The 20,548-nt window shown below is 47.5% G+C and overlaps 1 pseudogene; it reads right to left on the bottom strand.

The window, feature by feature from the left end:
• Positions 1-11,598: 11,598 nt before the first annotated feature.
• LOC123332127 lies at positions 11,599-16,937 on the bottom strand (annotated as a pseudogene).
• Between the last annotated feature and the right edge of the window lie 3,611 nt (positions 16,938-20,548).

The following is a 20,548-nucleotide window of genomic DNA, read 5'->3' as shown; positions in this document are numbered from 1 at the left end:
CTTTTCCTCTACTATGACCACCAGTGATGTGCCAGCAACTGGCTGCTCCCTTATCCTGGGTCCAGGAAAGAAGACTACAGGAGCAGAATTGCACCTGACCCACGGTGGATATGTAGTGTGAGCAAGAAATAAATGTTGTTGTTGTAAACCACTGAGATTCATGGGTTGTTTGTTACTACAGCATAACCTTGACTATCCTGACTGATACAAGCAAAACCCTGGAGATATAGTACTATTTGCAGAGCACTGTAAAAGGTACCTATTTTTATTTTTATTTACTCATTTAAGCATCTTTTATTTTATATCCTTAATAGTTACTGATTCAGAATTTTATTTTATTATTATTTTTAATATAAATTTATTTATTTTAATTGGAGGCTAATTACTTTACAGTATTATATTGGTTTTGCCATACATTGACATGAATCTGCCACGGTGTACTCGTGTTCCCCATCCTGAACCCCCCTCCCACCTCCCTCCCCATACCATCCCTCTGGGTCATCCCAGTGCACCAGCCCGGAACATCCTGTATCATGCATGGAACCTGGTCTGGCAATTTGTTTCACATATGATATTATACATGTTTCAATGCCATTCTCCCAAATCATCCCACCCTTGCCCTCTCCCACAGAGTCCAAGAGACTGTTCTATACATCTGTGTCTCTTTTGCTGTCTCGCATACAGAGTTATCGTTACCATCTTTCTAAATTCCATATATGTGTGTTAGTATACTGTATTGGTGTTTTTCTTTCTGGATTACTTCACTCTGTATAATAGGCTCCAGTTTCATCCACCTCACTAGAACTGATTCAAATGTATTCTTTTTAATGGCTGAGTAGTACTTCATCGTGTATATGTACCACAGCTTTCTTATCCATTTGTCTGCTGATGGACATCTAGGTTGCTTCCATGTCCTGGCTATTATAAACAGTGCTGCGATGAACATTGGGGTACACGTGTCTCTTTTCCTTCTGGTTTCCTCGGTGTGTATGCCCAGCAGTGGGATTTCTGGGTCGTATGGCAGTTCTATTTCCAGTTTTTTAAGGAATCTCCACACTGTTCTCCATAGTGGCTGTACTAGTTTGCATTCCCACCAACAGTGTAAGAGGGTTCCCTTTTCTCCACACCCTCTCCAGCATTTATTGCTTGTAGACTTTTGGATAGCAGCCATTCTGACTGGCATGAAATAAGGTACCTATTTTTAAATTTCTACATAAAGTAGAATTATTAGTAGCAATGAGTGTCATTTATAGGGTGCTTACTATGTGTCAGGGCTTATACTAGGCTCTTTGGCAAATGTTTCCTCATTAATCCTCACTATGGATTCAGTACTGCAGGGCTGTTTAGTATAATTAGTCCACTGCAGAGATCAAGGGACAAAGGTTCAGGGAGAATGAAGGTCAAGACCATAGCTAGTAAGTGGTAGAATTGAGATTCAAATGCAGGATCCTCTGACCCCAAAGCCCTCACTCTTTCCACCACTCAGCTGCTATTACATGTAAAGTAGAATTAGACCTATCAAGGAAAAAAGAAACCCACGCATTTAACAAAGAAATTATCTCTTAATAGAAAGAACATTAACATCTGTCTTTTTACTAAATTGAACGTGAAAACTGATCTTGACAGGCTGAACAAAGATGCTTGCTCTCTGGTGTGATGTTTGACAAGGGATTCATTTTCTCCTGTGATTGAGTTCTACTGGATAATAGGCAGCAGGCACCAGAGGCTGAATGAAAAATTTAAGGTGATAATTCTGTCCATCACTTCACATTTGTATGTACAAGGTGGGAAATAGCCCACCGTATGTGTTTTTGCAATCGGATGGTCTGAGATCATGTGGCCCCCAGAGGGAACTTTGGGAAAAGAAGACCCAGGTGCCCTGCTCGTTCATGCTCTCCTGCCTGCCTCGGACGCCCTTCCTCTCCCCTCTGAACTGCTGATGCTTGAGAACTCAGCTCCACCATCGTTGCATTGGAAGCCCTTTCGGGCCCGCCACGTCACCCCACTGTGATGTACAGAAGTTACCTGGGCATGTGGTATGAGGTCTCACTTCCTGCACAGGAGCGCTCCTTGCAGGCAGAAATGCACTCATTCTTTTTTAAAATGAAACTCTATTTCGCATCTGTAGAACGTAATAGAGGAAGATCCCATGTACCTTTTACCCAGTTTCCCTCAATGGTAACATCTTGCAAAATGTTTAAATGTTGGCAGATAAACATTTAAATGCTATATATGCAAACACACACACTCACAAAGATTTAGCACACATCCGGCCAGTTCTTTACTTTGGGACTAAAGGCTGCTATCTTTTATCGTACCAAATACTGCTTCTTTTGCCTCCTGTTCGATATCACAGCCAGGATATCAATATTGATGGAATCAAGATACAGTCTTTTCATCCCCTCAAGGATCCCTCATGTTGCCCTTTCATAGCCTACTTCTTTGTCAACTCCACCTCTCCCTAGTCTTTGGCATTACCCAGTCTCCTCTTTATGTCCATAATTTTGTCTTTTTGAGAATGTTATATAAACGGAATCATGCAGTATGAAACGTTGGGGGGTTGCCTTTTCACACTCAGCATAATTCTCTGCAGAGTCACATAGATTGCTGCGTGTACCAACCATCCCTTCCCTTACGTTGCTGAGTCATATTCCACGGTGTAGATGTATCACTGTCTGTTTAACCTCTCACTTATCAAAGGCCTCATTCATTGTTAAATCACCAGTACCTCGTAGATGGATACTTGCATGCAAAATAAGTCCCAGCACTAGTTGTGATCAGGAGCATGGGTTCTGGAGTTTTGATTCACCATATGCATGAGCTTGACCAAATTCCTTGACCTCTGTTTTCGTCAGTTTTCTCATCTGTAAAATGGGAATGACTGCAGTACCCATCTTACACAGTTGTTATGAAAATTAAATAAATCAATACTTGTTTTGTGCTTAGCCCAAAGCCTGGCTGATGGGGTGAACTCAAAAATTAATAATATAGTATAATAACTAGTAATAAACAGTCACTGAACTAAGTTGAAAAACCTGGAAGAAGAAAATTCAAACTTGCCAAATATTCAAGTTAGGTGGCCTACTGTAAAAGGAATTATTCTTTTTTTCCTAGAGGCTTCATAGGGTTTTTCTCTAAACATCAAGCTTCCACAGACTCTTTGAAATAGAAATATTTGAAAACTATCAAGTAGAACCCATTGGCAATGCCAGGTCCTTTTGAATGCAGTCCACAGCCTCTCTGAACACAGGTGAGTTGCTGCACTTGAGCAATATTTATTGTGCTCCTACTGTGCATGCCAGGCATTCATCTAGGTGCTAGAAATGCAGCACTGAATAAAATAGACAACCCTTGTCCTTATGACAGGTAATAAAAGAGGAAGCCCTCCTTTACCTCACCCTGGGTTAGGAGGGAAGGATGTGACTCAGAAAGAGGGAGAAAAGATACACTGTGGGTGGACCCAAGAGAATGTGGGCATACCCTCTTACTTTGGCTTTAAAGAAATAAAACTGGTTCTCATCCTCCTGGCTTGACCAGGTGTGGCCTGCTTGCAGGCAGGGGAATGCACTTTTTTAAACCATCTGGTCCTCTCCCCACACCTACCCTACATACCCCCTTCTTTGTCATATGACTGGGGGACACTGCGCTGCAATCACAAAAGGTAACTGGACTGGGCCCCAGAGCAGCTCTCATCACTTCCCCCTGTGCCTGAGCCCAGAGACTGGCGGGAGAGCTGCAGTCCAGCTGCAGTCTGGCCACGGGTTCCTCCAAGAGCCGCTAACTGGCCCATGACCTTGACCTCATTAGCTTGGCACTATCCACCTGAGCTGCATGGATCAGGGCCAGCCAGGGAAATTAGCTCAGACCCACAGGCCCCTAGGAGAGGTGTCAGGCAAAAATAGACCAGAGAAAGCCAGAGAATCCTTAAGCAGGCGGACCTATGGAGGTCATCGGCTCCGGCATCGTCCTAGCTCTCCAGATGGAGGCTGGGGGCAGGGAGGAGATGGGGCCCGGCCAAGGTCATCCTGAGATGACCTTGTGTGGAGCTGAGGGGAGAATGGGGGTCACCGGACTTCCAAAGCCCCATTCTTCCCTCACCTGTGCCTCCCACTGGGCTGTGGGCAGGAAGGGGTGGAAGGACAATAAGAATTACAGATAATGAAGCAATTCATCAGAGGCTGTTTGTTGTTTCTGGCAGGGGTGTCAATTGCACAGAAAGAGTAAGAAGAATAGCGAGTGCCTACCTACTCTACTCAGAGAAGGCAATGGCACCCCACTCCAGTACTCTTGCCTGGAAAATCCCATGGACCGAGGAGCCTGGTGGGCTGCAGTCCATGGGGTCGCTAAGAGTCAGACACGACTGCGCGTTTTTCACTGTTACTTTCCGGAGATGAAGTTAGTTCCGCAGGGCCGAGGCGTCTGGGCCAGAGCCCGTGTTCTGTGCCTTCAAGTTCTGGGAGGTCAGGCTTCCTTCTGTACGAAGTGATGAGCCCTCCCCCACACCTGCCTTCTCTAACAGCCCCTTCTCAGTGATTAGATCCTTCTCTCCCAGCTGACCTGCCCCAGGTCCAGGGGGCTCCGAGCTGCATGGGTGAGCTCAGGCCCAGGGCAAGGTGGGAACCTTATTAAGATGAAGAGCCTATTAGTCCAGCCAGTGCTAAACTGGGGAAGGGGCAGGCAGGAGTGGACTGGGGTCTCTGCTCAGAAGCCAGGCATTGTCCAGCATGACTCCTGTCTGCCTTTGGAAAGCAGCTCAGTTCACCGACTATCTTGAGTGCCTGAGAGGCCACTGTGGGGGTCACCATGGTGACTGAAACCATATTTCCTCTTGTATGGATCTTCCACTCTTCACTCAGCTCCTCCTGTCTCCCTGCAGCCTAACCTAAGGACCACCTCTGGCTTGGTCAAACCTCCTGCTTTTGTGTGTGGTGGGAAGATGCTTCCACAACCATTACATCAGGACCACTTTGGATGACATATACCTCTCCTCCCATAGCTCACTGCTGGAGCCCTGTGTCCCAGCCTGCCCTGGCTAGGTTTCTCCAACATGAGACTGTTTCCCAGCAGGTCAGCACACATGTGGTGAGTATCCAAAGAAAAAAATGAAAACAGACCCCCACCTCACACCATAAAAAAAAAAAATCAGTTACAGGTGTAATGTGAAAGGCAAAACTTTAAGACTTTTAGAAGAAAAATACAGAATAATATTTCTATGCTCTTGGGGCAGGGCAAGGATTTCTGAAGACACGAAAAGCACAAATTATTCAAGATCAATACCTTTGAGCACATACAAATAAATCAGAAGATGAATTTCCCACCATAAAGAGAGGAGGAAAAAACAAATTTCAAACTAGATGGAGATATTTTTAACACCTGAGTGACATAAGATTAATCTCTAAAATATAAAAGGCATTCCTCAAATCATTAGGAAAAGATAAACTAAGGGAAAGACAGACAAAAGGCACAAAGAGGCATTCAGACACAATGACCAACAGAGATCATTAAAAAATGAGAAATGCTCATTAAAACCACAGTTTGACCTTGTACTGCCTGATCCTTGTATTTCACTGCTGCCCCCTGGTAGCTGTGAGGAACCTCAGTTCAGCTCAGCTCAGTTGCTCAGTCATGTCTGACTCTTTCCGACCCCATGGACTGCAGCACACCAGGCCTCTCTGTCCATCACCAACTCCCGGAGTTTACTGAAACTCATGTCCATTGAGTCGGTGATGCCATCCAACCACCTAATCCTCATCTCCTTCTCCTCCCACCTTCAATCTTTCCCAGCATCAGGGTCTTTTCCAATGAGTCAGCTCTTAGCATCAGGTGGCCAAAGTATTGGAGCTTCAGCTTCAGCATCAGAACTTCCAATGAATATACAGGACTGACTTCCTTTAGGATGGACTGGTTGGATCTCCTTGCTGTTCAAGGGACTCTAAAGAGTCTTTTCCAGCACCACAGTTCAAAGCATCAATTCTTCAGCGCTTGCCTTTCTTTATAGTCCAAATCTCACATCCATACATGACTACTGGAAAAACCATAGCTTTGACAAGACAGACTTTTGCTGGCAAAGTAATGTCTCTGCTTTTTAATATGCTGTCAAAGTTGGTCATAACTTTTCTTCCAAGGAGCAAGCGTCTTTTAATTTCATGGCTGCAGTCACCATCTGCAGTGATTTTGGAGCCCCCTCAAAAAAGTATCTCACTGTTTACATTGTTTCCCTATCTATTTGCCACGAAGTGATATTGATGCTTTTGAACTGTGGTGTTGGAGAAGACTCTTGAGTGTCCCTTGGACTGCAAGAAGACCCAACCAGTCCATCCTAAAGGAGATCAGTCCTGGGTGTTCATTGGAAGGACTGATATTGAAGCTGAAACTCCAATACTTTGGCCACCTCATGCAAAGAGTTAACTCATTGGAAAAGACTCTAATGCTGGGAAGGATTCGGGGCAGGAGGAGAAACGGACGACAGAGGATGAGATGGCTGGATGGCATCACCGATTCGATGGACATGGGTTTGGGTAGACTCTGGGAGTTGGTGATGGATAGGGAGGCCTGGAGTGCTGTGATTCATGGGGTCGCAAGAAGTTGGACACGACTGAGCGACTGAACTGAACTGATGGGACCAGATGTCATGATCTTAGTTTCTGAATGTTGAGCTTTAAGCCAACTTTTTCACTCTCCACTTTCACTTTCATCAAGAGGATCTTTAGTTTTTCTTCGCTTTCTGCCATAAGGGTGGTGTCATCTGCATATCTGAGGTTATTGATATTTCTCCCGGCAATCTTGATTCCAGCTTGTGCTTCATCCAGCCCAGCGTTTCTCATGATGTCCTCTGCATATAAGTTAAATAAGCACGGTGACACTCAATGCACTCCTTTCCCGATTTGGAACCAGTCTGTTTCTCCATGTCCAGTTCTAACTGTTGCTTCTTGACATACATACAGATTTCTCAGGAGGCAGGTCAGGTGGTCTGGTATTCCTATCTCTTGAAAAATATTCCAGTTTGCTGTGATCCACACAGTCAAAGACTTGGCATAGTCAATACAGCAGAAGTAGATGATTTTTGGAACTCTCTTGCTTTTTCGATGATCCAACGGATGTTGGCAATTTGATCTCTGGTTCCTCTGCCTTTTCTAAATCCAGCTTGAACATCTGGAAGTTCACAGTTCATGTACTGTTGAAGTGTGGCTTGGAGAATTTTAAGCATTACTTTGCTAGCATGTGAGATGAGTGCAATTGTGTGGTAGTTTGAGCATTCTTTGACATTGCCTTTCTTAGGGATTGGAATGAAAACCGACCTTTTCCAATCCTGTGGCCACTGCTGAGTTTTCCCAATTTGCTGGCATACTGAGTGCAGCACTTTCACAGCATCATTTTCTAGGATTTGAAATAGCCCAGCTGGAATTCCATCACCTCTACTAGCTTTGCTCATAGTGATATTTCCTAAGGCCCACTTGACTTCACATTCCAGGATGTCTGGCTCTAGGTGAGCGATCACACCATCGTAATTATCTGGGTTGTGAAGATCTTTTTGGTATAGTTTTTCTGTGTATTCTTGCCACCTCTTCTTAGCATCTTCTGCTTCTGTTAGGTCCATACCATTTCTGTCCTTTATTGAGCCATTCTTTGCATGAAATGTTCCGTTGATATCTCTAATTTTCTTGAAGAGATCTCTAGTCTTTCCCATTCTATTTTTTCCCTATATTCCTTTGCATTGATCACTGAGGAAAACTTTCTTATCTCTCCTTGCTATTCTTTGCAACTCTGCATTCAAATGGGTATATCTTTCCTTTTCTCCTTTGCCTTTCGCTTCTTTTCTATTCACAGATATTTGTAAGGACTCCTGAGACAGCCTTTTTGCCTTTTTGCACTTCTTTTTCTTGGGAATGATATGATCCCTGCCTCCTGTACAGTGTCATGAACCTTCGTCCATAGTTCATCAGGCACTCTATTAGATCTAATCTCTTGAATCTATTTGTCACTTCCACTGTATAATTGTAAGGGATTTGATTTAGGTCATACCAGATGGTCTAGTGGTTTTCCCTACTTTCTTCAATTTAAGTCTGAATTTGGCAATAAGGAGTTCATGTTCTGAGCCACAGTCAGCTCCCAGTCTTGCTTTTGCTGACTATATAGAGCTTCTCCATCTTTGGCTACGAAGAATATAATCAATCTTATTTCGGTATTAACTATCTAGTGCTGTCCATGAGTAGAGTCTTCTCTTGTGTTGTTGGAAGAGGGTGTTTGCTATGACCAGTGTGTTCTCTTGGCAAAATTCTATTAGCCTTTGCCCTGCTTCATTCTGTACTCCAAGGCCAAATTTTCCTGTTATTCCAGGTATCTCTTGACTTCCTGCTTTTGCATTCCAGTCCCCTATAATGAAAAGGATATCTTTTTGGGGGGTTAATTCTATAAGGTCTTGTCGGTCTTCATAGAACCATTCAACTTCAGCTTCTTCAGCATTACTGGTCGGGGCATAGCCTTGGATTACCGTGATATTGAATGGTTTGCCTTGGAAACGAACAGAGATCACTCTGTCGTTTTTGAGACTGCATCCAAGTACTGCATTTCAGACTCTTTTGCTGACTATGATGGCTACTCCATTTCTTCTAAGGGATTCCTGCCCACAGTAGTAGATAAAATGGTCATCTGAGTTAAATTCACCCATTCCTGTCCATTTTAGTTCGCTGATTCCTAAAATGTCTATTTTCACTCTTTCCACCTCTTGTTTGGCCACTTTCAATTTGCCTTGATTCATGGACCTAACATTCTAGGCTCCTATGCAATATTGCTCTTTACAGCGTTGGACTTTACTTCCATCACCAGTTACATCTACAACTGGGTACTGTTTTTTCTTTGGCTCCATTTCTTCATTCTTTCTGGAGTTATTTCTCCACTGATCTCCAGTAGCATATTGGGCACCTACCGACCTGGGGAGTTCACCTAAGATAGGACCTCACCTGTGGACGTCTCTGCCCACGTGCATTTCTCACAAAGATGGCAGTGGACATGGGGGCTCAGGTAACATTCCTTTAGGTAACTAGAAAAACAGTTTTGTTTTGTTTTTTTTTTTTAAGGCGGTTCAAAGTCAGGAGAGACCTAACATACTTAGGAGCCAGAGGAGCAAGTGCAGAAGCACAAGCGTTGCCAGGCCAGATGTGGAAGTAGAGGGAGAGAGCCACACAAGGCTTGTGAACAGCACTGTGTCAGCAGAAGGGTCTCCCCATCAATGGGGAGGCAAAGGGCAGCCTTGCTTATCAAGGAAAGGGAAACAGCTTATCCGAGATCTCAGAGATATAAAGAAAAGTAGAAGCCCAGGTCTGACTCTAAAGTTGGGATCTTCACCATCCTGATTTATGTCCAAGGGGAAGGGGGTGGGAGGGGGGCTGAAACACCAAGGTCCAAGTTCTCCCTTCCTGTAAGGGCCTGCTTCCCTAGGATAGAGGTCATGGGGCACCCTGGACCTGGGAGAGCCTGTGGAAGGACAGGAGGAGTGAAGGGTATGATTCTATCAGAAGAGCACTTGGCCATTTGCAATTCATTTACTTTTTTATCATGTGATTCTTCTGAAGAGGGGCAGAGTTATTATTTTATTATGTAGATAGGGAAACAGGCAAAGGCAGGGATGCGACTTCTTCCAGATCACACAACAAGTCAGCGAAAGAAGTAAGGCTCAAAAATCATTTCAGACAAGCTCCTGACAAGCAGACTCTCCTGCAGGCAACAATCACACACTCTAGACCTGGTACAAAGTACAAAACACAAAAGTACAGAGTGCAGCACCGCCATGTGAGGGCTCAGGAGAAGCAGAACAGGAAGACTTTGAGGAGAGTCAAACACAGACTGAATGATGGGCAAAGGATGAGATAGTCATTTTTTGTGGATTTCCCTTGAAGGCAGCTGTGACTGAAATTCTGATAAGTCTGCTTCCCTTCTGGCTTGAAAAACCCCAAGGACAGAGTCCAGAATTGCCAGCAATCCTCAGCCTTCCCCAGCATCAGGCTCTTTTCCAGTGACTCGCCTCTTCACATCAGGTGGCCAAAACATTCATCCCGCAAGAACCCCACGAACATGAACAGTCCGAACCGTATGAAAAGGTGGTGCACTTACTGTCCTGTGTGGGGTGCTTGGACCCAGAACAGGGTGAGGAGAGTCATTTTGTTGGTCGTGGAAGAGGGCACGTGTGCATCCACGAAGCACTCAATCTGGAGCCTCTTGACCTGAGACTTTCCCTCAGGGTCCAGGTCCTTATTACCCATTCATCCTTCTCATCCTTCAGCCTGACCTATTGGTCCAAGAATACAGTCTCCCAAGCCAAGCTCTCCTGTGTCCTGGGATTTTGACTCTGAGATTCTAGGTGCCAGGACCTAAGCCCCGCTGCTGGCAGGGGCCTCAGGGGACAGACCGTGAGCTCCTGGAGGGGGCCCAGACCTGCTTCCTGTCCTTCCTGAACTGTGCAGATTTGGGGGCTTCTTTCCTTTCTCTGACCTGCCCCGGTTCCCTCCAGTGGGCCCTCTTCTGTGCTCACTTAGCCAGACACAGTTTCTGTTGCTCAGAACCACAGGTGATGCCTGAGACAGGGGTCACCATGGGATGGGAGCCTGTTAGGTGCTCACATGCTCCACATGGAGACAGAGAGTTGGTGCCCCATGGAGCAGGCCCATGGAGGTGAGAGCAACACCCAGATGTTCCCCTTTCCTCCCTGTCCTGGAGGAGCCTGAGGCCATTCCATGAAGGCTCCTCAGAAGGTCGTGGCAGGTGCAAGCCCAGATGGGTGACCAGCTCAGAGCATGGCCTTGTATGGGCCTTCCCTCCTTCCTGCCCACTCTCCCTAGCCCCTCAGTCCTGCCTCTGGGGATGGAGTGAGCCTGGCGTCCACCTCTGCCTTCAAGGGACCTGAAGCTCCAACAGAATACTTTGGGCTGCCTGTTTTATTGAATGCAAGTCCATATTCCCAACACACAGTGAGGCCAAACAATACCAAAATGTTGGAGTTTGGAACCGAAGAAGGTTCATTGCAGGGCCATGCAAAGAGACGGGTGGCTCATGCCTTAAAAATCCCAAACTCCCTGAAGCTCTCAGCAAAGGCCTTTTATGAGAAAGGTAAGTGAGGGGCCTGGTTAGTTGTTGCAACCTTCTTGGTGTCAGAGCCTTTTTTCTTGATGTCAGGTCATGATATTCCTGTGAACCTCCAGCAAAACAAATTATTCTCTTTTATGATAAGAAAGAGCAAGGTCCCAAAGCTCAACCTTCACCCTCTGAGATCCAGGCTCTGGCCAAGAGGAGAGGGGAAGCTCCTGCAGGAATACTGGTGAAACGTGAAGGCAGCTTGGGTGAGGCGTGTGCTTTCTCTCTGCCCCTCTGTTTATGGGTGACCCTCTCTTACACCTGCACACAAGCCCTCTGCTCTCAATCATCCTTGGGTGCCCCATGTCCATCCTGGTCCCCGGGGCTGGAGGAGGAGTATCCCCATACTCAGCCCAAGTCAGATGACATGGGCTCCCCTGGGCATCCATCTCATGGGGCCTGGGGGCTCCAGGGTCTGAGGGAAACGACTGGATGGGAGCCCAGCGGGCAGGCAGGAGGAGCCATGGAGGATGTGCGCCCTGAGATCCTGGGAGACAGGCTCCTGGGGAAGGAGGTCAGGCATCTGGAGCCCAGCTGAGCCCCTCAGTCAATGCAAGAAAGCCTCAGTGAATCAGCTCCTATTTACTGAACCAGAGTCTGGAGAACAAAAGTGGGGAGAGTCAAAGGAACCTGAAATGTCTTGCCCAGCCCCACCCACAGCTGAAGAAGAAACCGAGGGTCTGAGAGGCTGCCTCTCTCCACCCCAGGCTGGTTGATCACCTTGACACACCACAGCGTTCTGTTGTTGCCTTCTGGTGTCATTGTTTCTTTCTTTTGTAATTTTTTTTTTTTTAATCAACCTCTGTTTCACAAGCATTTGGAATTTCATAGGAACTTCATTAGTCACTCAGTGTATCCTGGTCCCAAATATCACCTGCATCTCGACAAATGTTCCACCCACTGAGTAGTCATCGCTGCCACCACCACCACCACCACCATCTTCATCAAGAAGTCACTGCCTAACTAAGATACTCCTGCTGGGATCAAAGGTGCATTGATGCTGGAGAAGGAGGGCTAGAGACCACCACCAGGGGGAGACTCTTCTTGCTGGGACAGCAAACCCTGGGGAGGGTGATAGAGGAGCCTCAGATGCTTCTCCTGAATCCCGGCTATGGTTCCTCTTTGACTTTCTCCCATTTTAAAGCCTTTCATATTCCAGGCCTCTCATCGTTAGTTGCTGTGCAACGAGGGAACTCTGTCCCCAATGTGTTCTTTAGTCCAAAATAAGTGGTTCTCCCCTCCAATCACTCACTAGTCCCCCTCCTCCCTTAGTCTAGGCCCCAGGCTCCTTCCTTCTCTCTCCCCTCTTCCACCTGTATGCATTCCTCCCCTGCTGTGCTCAGCTGCAGAAATGCCAGATTCCTAACACCCAGCTCCATCAGTGTTGTCTCCCCTCCTTTCCCCTCTAACAAGGTGCTCTCAACCTTGGTCTCACGTGTGTCCCTGGTTCCTGCACTGCTCTGGGGGTGGGGGAGTCGGGCCTTACTTCAGCCTCTCATACGTCTGTATGACCCTCTTCAGCTTCTTCTCCAGCTCCCTGGCCGGCTGCCTCAGCTTCTCAGCCAGCTCTGTCTTTACCCCCTCATGCAAGTGCACTGACTCTGTTACCAGGAAGCCCACATCCACTAGAAGGGAGGTTCCTGCAAAGCCTCCAGCAATGATCCGGACCTTTTTGGTCATTGCCAGAGCCATGCCTTTGAAAGCTTCGCTCACCTCCTTGCTGGTTTGGACAGAGACTTGCCCAGTGCTCGTGAAGCTTTTAGCATGGGCTGCTGAGAGTTGTCTTTCACCAGCTTTGCAGCATGGACATTTTTCCTAACCCCTTTCATGGATTTGTAGACTTTTGCCATAGAAAAAGCGATCCCTAGTGCACACAGACATCAAGCTCCCACAGACACCTTTTCTTTGATGCTAGTTGACAACAGCCCACTGGCTTCCATTTCTGCTGATGACCTGCTAAAGTGTTCCACGATGCTGGTGGACACAGTAGTCACAGCAGCTGCTGCTCCCAGCCCTAAGCCAGCGTTTGAGAGCGCCACCTGGCCCCTGCTGTCAGGGGTGCCAGAGCCAGGCCAAGGGTGTTCAGAGCACCAGACACAGTGCCGGTAGAGCTGGCTACTACCTTGAAGATGGTACAGTCCCTGTGCGACTTGTCAACCCTGTCTGCAGGTGCGTAGAGCTTTCTTATGCTCTCTTCCAGTTCCTTTTTCACCGAGGAAACTCCTTTAAAAACCTCTCCCTGTCTAGCAGGTCCTGTTGGAATCTCTCTTGGTCTTCCATAGCCAAGTCTGTCTTCAACTCATTCAGAAATTGATGCAATGCATCCACTTCTTCCCTGTAACAAGGAACATCAAGGGATTAAGAAAGACACTTTGCTTGTCTGTAAAATAAGCTCAATGGATCTATTCTGCATAAACCACAGAGATTTTATTATAAATCACAAGGGAAGAATTTTACAAATGTAAATTATTTTCAACATTAAACACATGTTTGTACCTCATGGATACTCCATTACTCAATCATGAAATAAACAAGCAAAAGCCATTTTAAGATAGTCTTGAGAGGTATTTGATAAAGATGCCTCAGAGGCAGGTCAACAGCGTCACTTCCAAAGGACTTGTGGGTGGAAAGTCCACAGAGAAACTAACACAAGTGGGATTGGGGGAGAAAACCTTCAACAAGCAGTCAACCTGCTCTTTGCTGTTGGCAGCTGGGAAGTGGCCCCTAAGCTCCTGGAATATTCTGGCTGATAGGAGTGCGCTTGTCTGCCTGGGCCTTTGGCCACTGGACAGTCTGACAAAGTGACATACGATGGTGGCTTCGGGTCTTGTAATATCTGCACTGCCCTCCAGAGGAGCTGGACACTAGGGCATTAGTCTGACCTCTGGGAGTACTCAGAGACAACAGGCCAGGGTATTAGTAGTTTGTTTTTAATTCTTTAGCTTGGAAATCACAGTAACAGACAAATAAAGCATCACGATAATAAATAAAAGACAGAGGCCTGGACCTATTTAATTCAACATCACAAAAGGGTTTTTGTTGTCATGCATTTAAATTCTTTAACTCCGAATTAACTTACTGGCAACTAACAGAAAAGAAAGACTATGACAATATGAAGAGAGGCACAAATTAAGCACTGCAGACCTTGCACGGATAAGCAAAATACAGAGTACACATACCCAGAGCTTTCTAGAAATCACATCCTATGACAGCTCCCCAACTTACTTGATGTTATATTTCAGGCAAAATGAACATTTTAAAACGTCACAATTTGTTTTTGAGCAGGGTGAGCACCCCTGGGGGCAGTGCTCTGTGTGCCCTGCCGCACACTGAATCCAGGGCAGTTACTCGTCCTGAGGACAATGGAAGCTTCATATGTGAAACCCACCCAGACGCTGTCTGGGAGCTGATGGCACCTGAATTCCGCTCTGCAATAAACCGTAACTGGAATCCTGACATCCTTCAGTGCCCAGCATCCTGACCTCTCGGGGGTCACCAGCCTAACTCACACCTGACCTGGCGACAGCGTCACATACCTGCACCCTAAGGCCGTGTGCAACTTTGTGGAAACTCTAAAGACTCAAGAGACTTGAGGAAACACCCATCTGAACGGCTGAGCCTGAAGAGACCGGCACTTGCACAGCTGGTGGAGGAAGTGTTTTCCTCTTTGGTGGGGATGCGTGAGGCTCCTCAGAATCCCTCAAATGACACACAATTGCAGCCACTCACTGTGACCCTGGAGGGCTCCCTGAGCCACACGGCCTTCCACTGTCAGGGCGGCTCCTCGTAGACTAGAAGAGGGTCCCAGATGGAGAGAGAAGCCAGGTCCCAGGCAGGGTGTGCAGACACAGTCACCCAGGGCCCTCTAGCCCAGCTTGAGGGGATCCCGTCAGGGAGGGAAGAAATGTCCCCCTCCCACTCAGGGGACCTCTGCCAGGGTCACAGCCCCTTCAGTTCTGTGTCCACGGAGCCCACTCTCCTCACTCTAGTCCCGGTCCTGCTGCCCAAGCCTGCCTACTAGTCCTCCAGCCTGGACCCTCTGCTCCACTCTAACCCCTGGAGGAGGCCTGCCAGGAGGAAGCTAGCCTGAGGTGGGGGGATGTGGGAAACATTTCTGATGCACCCGTGTAGGTTACCTGGACAAACGAGCCTCAGTCACAAAATTCTCCTGTGTTTTGCCTTAGTGAGCAGGTCTTGCAGCTTTTCGTTGCTTACTCTCTTCTGGATATACTCAATGATATCCTCAAAAAAGCTTTTACCCTAGCTGGATAAAAGACTAAGATGAGAAGAAATTATGGTGTAATGTAAATGGTACTGAGCATAAAATGGTTAAAGTTAATCTTCCTGAGCAGCAGTCACCTGGGGGTACTCTTGATGGATTCACCTGGGGTTATGGGTGGACTGTGTCCAACCGCCCCAATCATATGTTGAAGCCATAGCCTCACCCCCACCTCAATGAGTCTATTTGAAGATAGGGCCTTTAAGGTGGAAATTACAGTGAAATGAGGTAATAAGTGTGGGGCCCAAATCCAAGAAGATTTATGTCCTTATTTGAAGAGGAAGAGATACCAGCTCACTCTCTCTGTCTATCCTGCAGCATGAAGCGTTGTTATTTTTTTTTTTTTTCCTTTTTCCTGTTTTAGTAAGAGTGAAAAGAACCCAGGTCTCATATGGAGGGAACCCAGAGCACTAAATCTGTGTATTTGTTGACTGGGGTGTGGGTGGGTGCGGGAAATGACAGAGAACTTAGTTATCTGCAGAGGTGTTTGAGATCAGTAGAGCCAGTACCTGCCTGAGGTATCATACCTGGTTCAGTTCAGTTCAGTTCAGGTCAGTTCCTCAGGCATGTCTGACACTTTGCGATCCCGTGAATCACAGCCCGCCAGGCCTCCCTGTCCAAAACCAACTCCCGGAGTTCACTCAAACTCATGTCCATCGTGTCGGTGATGCCATCCAGCCATCTCATCCTCTGTCATCCCCTTTTCCTCTTGCCCCCAATCCTTCCCAGCATCAGGGTCTTTTACAATGAGTCAACTCTTCGTATGAGGTGGCCAAAGTAATGGAGTTTCAGCTTTAACATCAGTCCTTCCAATGAACACCCAGGACTGATCTCCTTTAGGATGGACTAGTTGGACCTCCTTGCAGTCCAAGGGACTCTCCAGAGTCTTCTCCAATTCCATACTTCAAAAGCACCAATTCTTCAGCGCTCAGCTTTCTTCACAGACCTGGTAAGCACATGCTTATATATGACATCCCAGGGCGGGTGTGGTGACACAGCATGGAGGGAGAGGTGATTCTGGGGGAGGGGGAGTTTTCCACCTGCATCTAACACAGTCTAGGTAGAGGGGACAGTTCCACACTCGGCAGAACCTACTGTGTGGCCCAGGCCACAGAGCACATTACATTTCATCCTCATAACAATATAGGGAAATATTCTTCTCATTTTACAGGTGAGGTCAGATAACTGTGCTGCAGGTCACACAAGGGGGAGGTGACAAAGGCCAGACTGGGGTTCAGTTCAGGGTCCACTGATCCTTGCAGAGCAGCTAGGCAGGCGGCAGAGCGAGAGTTGGAGGAAACAGCCTCTGTGGTGATGCCCCAGGGTTTGGGAGCATGAGGAGGCTCGGACCAAGAGAGAGGGCCGGAGAAGCTTCAGGGATGCTGTGGGACCTCCACTCCCTGCCCTGTCTGGTCTTGGGGACTCCCTCTCCTCTGCTGTCCCCTCTGGCCGTGGGCTGTTCTGGCCTCACTTCTGAGTCATGAGCTGGCATCTGGGGGACTGGGAGGGAGAAACCGAGCACCTTGGCCATGGCTCCCAGAGAAGAGGGCCAGAAAGGACGCTAGGGACAGACCCCAGGGTTGGGGAAGTCCCCTTGGCCTCCATGGGACGCGAGGATGCTTATCTATTCCCTTCTGATTCTTGATTCTTCTCTAGGTTAATTCAGATAGTTGGCAGCATCTCAGTTCTGGGTCGTAAGTAGGAACCATCCAAACAAGCGACAGCTGACTACCTGAGCAGTCCCGGAGGTCTTCTGGGTTCGTGGCAGTAGCAGGATCTCAGAGATCTCCTTTCAGCTCCTTGTCTGCGTCAGGCTGGAAGGAGGTGTGGCTTCACCCTTGGGAAGGAAAAACAGACTGCAGGCTCTGTCATGAGAGAGCAGTGACTGCAGGGAGCAGCGAGGGGTTTGGTCTCCAGCGGCTTCCACTAGGACGGCCACCAGTGCCACCATGGACTTAGCCCAGCGTGCTTCTCTGTCCCCTGGGCTCTGCTGGCCACTAGTTAAGGAAAGTTCTCATCCTCTCACTGCTCTCTCCACCCTGAGTTAGAGTCCTGCTCTCCTGTTGGGGCATAAGGAGAAGGTAATCAGACAGGAGACAGCCATCTGCGAAGTTATAGGGGCAATAAAACCAGACACAGAAGAACAGATAGGAGGGGATACTCTGGAAATTACGTGAGGGAACACTTGTGTGTACTAATTGGTAATAACTAATATTGATTCATTGCCTATGACATGCAGGCTCCTGAGACTCACCTAAAATTAGGTCAGCCCAAGTTTTCGTGCTGGTGCCAGAGCCTGGTCTTTCCGATCTACATCCCACATTTGTGATGACTATGCCCTATGCCTTTTTTAATATAAAAATATTTATTCGTAGGTATGTTTATTAACAAATGAGTGTTTTCATTCTAAAATGATGTCTTGCTCCCTGTGCTCCAGTCTCTGCTTTGATAAATTTCCTGATGCTGCAGCTCCCACAGCCCAAGCCCTCCTAGCTTCTGCAACAGCCTTTATCCCACAAGGGCCTGAAGTCCCTCCGACCCCACCCAATCCCTGAAGTTCTGCCCTGGGTGGCTGAGGACCCCTGATGGTGCCCAGTCCTCTCTGCTGTCATCCCCTGACTGTTGAACTTTTAGGCTGTTTCTAATTATTTATGTAAATAATAGTGCAAAGAACACCTTTCTTGCAGAAAAGTTTGCCTTCATTTGATAATATTTCTTTAAGCTATTTCTGGAAGTAGAATGACTGAGTCTGAGGGTATCAACACGTAAAAAATTTTCATACCTAGAGCCACACTGTTATGCAAGATCAGATCAGATCAGTCGCTCAGTCGTGTCCGACTTTGCCACCCCATGAATCGCAGCACGCCAGGCCTCCCTGTCCATCACCAACTCCCGGAGTTCACTGAGACTCACGTCCATCGAGTCAGTGATGCCATCCAGCCATCTCATCCTCTGTCATCCCCTTCTCCTCCTGCCCCCAATCCCTCCCAGCATCAGAGTCTTTTCCAATGAGTCAACTCTTCGCATGAGGTGGCCAAAGTACTGGAGTTTCAGCTTTAGCATCATTCCTTCCAAAGAAATCCCAGGGCTGATCTCCTTCAGAATGGACTGGTTGGATCTCCTTGCAGTCCATATACTGCACGCCATAGTGCAGGCAGCTGCGACGGGCACGCCATAGTGCGGCCGAGAGGAGCCACCCCAAGTCCGAGGTCAGGGGCAGAAGCCGGGAGGACCCCATGCCCGAAGGGCGGTGGCCAAGAGGAGTTACCCCATGTCCGAGGTCAGGGGCAGTGGCCGAGAGTACCAGACTGGGACGGTGCAGGAACTGCCCAGAGGAGCTACCCCACGTCTGAGGTCAGTGGGGGCGGCCGGGAGGAGCAACCCACGACAGAGGGCAGGGGCGACGACGAGAGGAGTTACCCCAAGCCCGAGGCCAGGGGCGACGGGCGGGAGGAGCTACCCCATGCCCCTAAGCCCGAGGCCAAGAGCGGCGATGGGGAGGAGCAACCGCACGACTGAGGCCAGGGGCGGTGGCCGGGAGGACCAACCCCATGTCCAAGGAGCCGTGGCTGCGCGGGTGCAGGAGGGCCTAGAGGACTATCCCACACTGAAGGTCAGGAAGGGCAGCAGTGAGGAGAAAACCCTCGTCCAAGGTAAGGAGCAATGGCTGTGCTGTGCTGGAGCAGCCGTGAAGAGATACCCCATGTCCAAGGTAAGAGAAACCCAAGTAAGATGGTAGGTATTGCAAGAGGGCATCAGAGGGCAAACACACTGAAACCATACTCACAGAAAACTAGTCAATCTAATCACACTAGGACCACAGCCTTGTCTAACTCAATGAAACTAAGCCATGCCTGTGGGGCAACCCAAGATGGGCGGGTCATGGTGGAGAGATCTGACAGAATGTGGTCCACTGGAGAAGGGAATGGCAAACCACTTCAGTATTCTTGCCTTGAGAACCCCATGAACAGTATGAAAAGGCAAAATGATAGGATGCTGAAAGAGAAACTCCCCAGGTCAGTAGGTGCCAAATATGCTACTGGAGATTAGTGGAGAAATAACTCCAGAAAGAATGAAGGGATGGAGCCAAAGCAAAAACAATACCCAGCTGTGGATGTGACTGGTGATAGAAGCAAGGTCCCATGCTGTAAAGAGCAATATTGCATAGGAACCTGGAATGTCAGGTCCATGAATCAAGGCAAATTGGAAGTGGTCAAACAAGAGATGGCAAGAGTGAACGTCGACATTCTAGGAATCAGCGAACTGAAATGGACTGGAATGGGTGAATTTAACTCAGATGACCATTATATCTACTACTGCGGGCAGGAATCCCTCAGAAGAAATGGAGTGGCCATCATGGTCAACAAAAGAGTCTGAAATGCAGTACTTGGATGCAATCTCAAAAATGACAGAATGATCTCTGTTCGTTTCCAAGGCAAACCATTCAATATCACAGTAATCCAAGTCTATGCCCCAACCAGTAACGCTGAAGAAGCTGAAGTTGAATGGTTCTATGAAGACCTACAAGACCTTTTAGAACTAACACCCAAAAAAGATGTCCTTTTCATTATAGGGGACTGGAATGCAAAAGTAGGAAGTCAAGAAACACCTGAAGTAACAGGCAAATTTGGCCTTGGAATACAGAATGAAGCAGGGCAAAGACTAATAGAGTTTTGCCAAGAGAATGCACTGGTCATAACAAACACCCTCTTCCAACAACACAAGAGAAGACTCTATACATGGAAATCACCAGATGGTCAACACTGAAATCAGATTGATTATATTCTTTGCAGCCAAAGATGGAGAAGCTCTATACAGTCAGCAAAAACAAGACCAGGGGCTGACTGTGGCTTAGACCATGAACTCCTTATTGCCAAATTCAGACTGAAATTGAAGAAAGTAGGGAAAACCACTAGACCATTCAGGTATGACCTAAATCAAATCCCTTATGATTATATAGTGGAAGTCAGAAATAGATTTAAGGGCCTAGATCTGATAGATAGAGTGCCTGATGAACTATGGAATGAGGTTCGTGACATTGTACAGGAGACAGGGATCAAGACCATTCCCATAGAAAAGAAATGCAAAAAAGCAAAATGGCTGTCTGAGGAGGCCTTACAAATAGCTGTTATGCAAAGAAAC

This window comes from Bubalus bubalis, chromosome 4 (genome assembly GCF_019923935.1).
Source record: "Bubalus bubalis isolate 160015118507 breed Murrah chromosome 4, NDDB_SH_1, whole genome shotgun sequence".
NCBI lineage: Eukaryota > Metazoa > Chordata > Mammalia > Artiodactyla > Bovidae > Bubalus > Bubalus bubalis.
The sequence above is the reverse complement of the archived record's forward strand: the minus strand, read 5'-3'. Positions and strand labels throughout refer to the sequence as shown.